The sequence below is a fragment of the Adiantum capillus-veneris genome, chromosome 22, assembly GCF_014529385.1.
Source record: "Adiantum capillus-veneris isolate H3 chromosome 22, ASM1452938v2, whole genome shotgun sequence".
Classification (NCBI taxonomy): Eukaryota; Viridiplantae; Streptophyta; class Polypodiopsida; order Polypodiales; family Pteridaceae; genus Adiantum; species Adiantum capillus-veneris.
Window position 1 is genome coordinate 46,025,887 of NC_140952.1, and position 4,625 is coordinate 46,030,511.

Sequence of the window (4,625 nt, forward strand, 5' to 3'; positions counted from 1 at the left end):
TGCGATGTGTTTGTGGCACCAAAGCATATGCCAAATAATCAAAAACACGCATGCTCAATAGAAGGCTTTCTATCATGCCATGCTTCATAAGGACTAATAGAGTGTAAAGCTTTCATAGGACATTTGTTAAGTACATAAGTGGCACACATGATGGCCTTAAGCCGAAACAAATGCAGCAAAGCTTTACTTTTGACCATACATCGTGCCATTTCTATAAGTGACCTGCTCTCAGAAACACCATTTTTCTCAAGTGTATAAGGCACTGTACATTGGTGTTTTATCCCACGACTAGCCAAAAATGCATTAAATTCATGAGACATATACTCCCCCCCTCGATCGGAACGGAGGGTGCCCATAGTACATTTACAGACATTTTTAGGCATAGCCAGAAATTCTTTGAAGCACATAAATACTTTGAATTTTTCTTTAAGCAAAAATACCCATGCATGCATGCATGCAGTAATAATCAATGAAAGTCACAAATTAAAGGTAATTTCCCAAAGACAGAGTTTGCATGGATCCACAAACATCACTATGCACCGGCTGCAACCTGCATGTGGCCCTAACTGAACCATCCTTTGGAAACTTTGAACGTTGTAGCTTACCTAAAATATAGCCTTTACAAACATGTTTGATAGGTGCTTCAAGAGGTGGCAAAGAAGCAACCATCAGATTTTTGCAAATGTGGCAAACTGACAAAATTCAAATGACCAAAACATGCATGCCAAAGTTTTGCATCTGAAATAGCCTTTAAATCCACAACTACATTTGCAAAATTCTACCCACACTTGTCATACAAAGTGAGCTTATACAGCCCACGGCATAAAATGCCAGATGAAACAATTTCATCACCAAAATTGAGATCATGTATTGTACATCTGTCATCTACAAATTTGACTACAAGTCCAAGTCTAGCAAGATGGTAGATACAGACAAAAGATTCTTCTTGATCCCAGGTACACAAGGTGCATCAACAAGTGTGAAAGAGTTGCCATTTGTAGCAGTAAGCATAATCTTTTCACCTCCCTGAACCGGATAAGAGGCATTGTTGGCACAAGTAACTAAATTTCCATGAGGGAATATTGAAGCAAGAGAGGTGAACAAATCACGATGTGAGGTAATGTGCTTTGTAGCACCACTGTCAAAATACCACACATGCCAATCTGCAGCAACTGACATGCATGCATCATGGGGAGCAGGATTATAGGTACACTCTACACTAAAAGCCCATTCTGCATCAACGTCAGCATCACAATTTCCTTTCACAAAAGACTCAACAATAGTTGCATTTGTAGTGGATCGAGCATTTTCAATGGAACCACCCTCTTTCTTCTTAGCCTCTTTAGCCTTCAACTTAGGACACTGCTTGATCAAGTGATCATTAGCTTTACAATAATGGCAACGCATCTTATTTTTTCCCTTATCACCAAACAAAATTTCCAAACAAATTGCTTCCAGTACAAGCATTAGGAGCAAGTGATTTTCCACTCTCAAAAGAACAATAACAAGTGGTTGCATTGTTGTTACCACCCTTTCTTTGAGCAGCAATAAAAGCATGTTCAACTGCATGGTGTCTAGTCCTGTTTTTTTGGAAAGTTACTCTTGCAACAAAAATGTGCACAATGCATCAAACTAGACAAATTCAGGATTTCCTTAGGTCATAAGTCTCCAAGTACTAGCAAAAGTCTTGTAAGAGTCTAGCAAGGCATCAAGAACAGTTTTCACAAGGGAACTATCTGAAATGACTTCACTTGCAGAAATAAGGTGCTCATTGATATCCTTAACACCAGCAAGGAAAGTGTCCATATCATCTTCCTCATGCATATTCTTCGACTCCAGTTCTTTATGCAGCAATGCAATTTTTGCCTCATTGCGGCTTGCATAATGACTAGCTAGAATATCCAAAGCCTCTTTTGTAGATTTTGTTGAACGAATGTGAGGAGTAATGTTGCGCTTCATAGACAATGCAATCAGCACATCAGCCTGCACATCCTTCACATCCAAACAATGAGCTTGTTCTGTCGTAGGCAAAACAGCTCTAACAGCAGCAATCCTTGCAGCAACACCTGCAACATCGCCTACATCTCAGAACAAGGAAGTACATCAATGCCCTGCACAATATTCCAGACGCCCTTTGACACAAGAATATTTTGCATTATGTAAGTCCACATAGGGTAATTGTCCCCATCCAATCTGTCCTTAGCAGCAAACATCTTGAACACATATGTGTTGTTGTGAACCATGGTAAATGATACACCCTCATGTGAAAACTGCCTGAAAAGAGGATAAACAAAGCAGAAACAACACATGCTATATAGCACAAACCGAAGAAGACTATAAGGGGCCTGTTATGCAAAAAATGGCACGGACAAAAATTTTGCACAAAATGACGAAATAGCATGTGCAGTACTGCTTGTAGTGGAAACAGAGGTTGAAATGAGCCCAAATCAGTAATCTGAGCAAACTGAGCTCTAACAGATTCTCCAAAAATTTTGTCTACCTGTGGAAGCCTGCTAAATTTCACTCAAATCGGAGAAAGTGAGCAAGTGCGTGCTGGCAGCTAAGCTCAGGTGGATGCAACTTGCTCTGATACCAAATTGTTGAAATTAGGGTTGAAAGGAAACACACATAGCTTGGAGAAGATGAAGAAAGCTCAAGGCACACAATAGAGAGTGTACTACCTGGTGTTCAAAAGAAATGATGGATAGCCCTAGGATGAATGGGCGTATATACAATGGCGCGGGGGGGAAAATCTCCTAAAAGAGGGGAAAAATGGCCCGAGGGTCCTAAGTGTGTTCACACACATGACTACCACATGTATATGGTAACGTTTGGAAACCAAGAATTGGGAAGGGCAAAAATGTGCAACAAATGAACTAGGTGGATTTTAAGATTGCAATGTATCACAATTATTTAAGTATCAAAGTCAGCAATGGAACAAAGGGATTTTGATGATCCAGAAAGGTGGAAGCAAGAAATGATGCAACACTTAGGTCTTGAAAATACCAAATACTCTATTTTTGACAAGCGGAATATCTTTGATGGCAACAATCCAGCAGGATATCTCGAGTGTTATGAAGAGGAATTAGATTTGCATGGTGTATCAAAGGTAAAAACAAATTCTGACATTTGATAGATTTATTGAAGAGCGCGTGTACACAAATGCATGTGTGTGTGTGTGTGATGCGATGTGCATTTAGGAAGGAGAGAAGGAGAGAGTACACAGTGTGTGGGTGGAGCAACCTCTCAAACTCATGAGTGCGGTGCTCCTTATTCATATATGGATAATGAATGAGGGCATGTACATATGGTGGGCAGATGGCCGGACGGTTGGCTTGGACAAAAGGCGGAGTGCCTTTAACCCAATAATCTCCCACTTAAAGGTGATGCACCAATAAGTGAGGCCTACTAGCTAAACTACTAGTATGTACAAGAAACTAGGTGAGAGCCTCTCTCAACCTATGCCCACTGGCTCACTTTGTTGATCTGCACGCATTCGCATCGGCTCTTGTGGTATGCGAGCGTGCGTACCCACGCTAGAGCCTACATGTAAATCTCGTAGACTACTCTGTATGGTCTGCAAAACTCCACTATGCATCATGTTAGTGTCAGCCATTGTACGACTGACAACCCTTGCTGCAAATGCTCCCACTGCAACTGCTAGATCAGGCCTCGACACTAGTAAGTCAGACATGAGACACCCGAACGCTGATAAAATCTACACAAACGTGCTTGTACTCACCTCCCATGTGCTATCTGCAATCACTACATCATCAAGACTACCCATCACAAATGGATGCATCACTGCCGACACTGGGAAACCTATGTCTCTATCACCCATAAGCAAAATTGTGCGCCCTGGCGCCAACTTACCAGTCTCTAACATGAGCTCATCAAAGAACTCCATGTATGTCTGTGTCTCTATGGAGAAAACCTTCTCTACCTCTGCCTGAAAAAACTCTCACAAGACCTGCTATGTCTCATTAGAGCATTGCCGCTCTATCTATGTCTCTACAGAGTCCACTGGCACATTCTACAGATCTAAATGCTCTATTTTGTGAGCATGGTGGAGCTCATCAGTGAAGGAGACATGTCTCGTCTCTTGCTCAAAGCATGCCAACAACAAAACTAAGACTACGTCGTCTCAGACCTCAGACACATGCATAGGATATACTAGGCCCCGTTGCAGGCTCCTCTAGCAATCACTAGTGAACCACAATGCATCTAGAAAGACTGCTTTCTAGGCAGTATCTGACAACCAAAATCTGCTAACTGTCTCATTGAGATCAAGTTCTATCTCAGCTGAGGAACATAGCGCACATGTCGTAGCGTGTATAGCATACCACTGGGCAAAGACAAGCAAACATCTCATGCACCCTCTATGTCAAACGCTGAGCCAGCGGCCAAGTGCACATGGCCAAGTCTCCCACTAGAAAAACTGTTGAACTAGTCACGATGCGATGTGACATGGAAAGCAACATCGCTATCTAGTAACCACTATGGAGAAAGTGTTCTATCCATGGAAAAATCTGCAAGAGGTACCCTTGAGGCAAGCATGACATCACCATCATTGGCATAGACAGCCACTGGAACTACCTCTCTAATCTGTGTCAAAGTCATGTTTG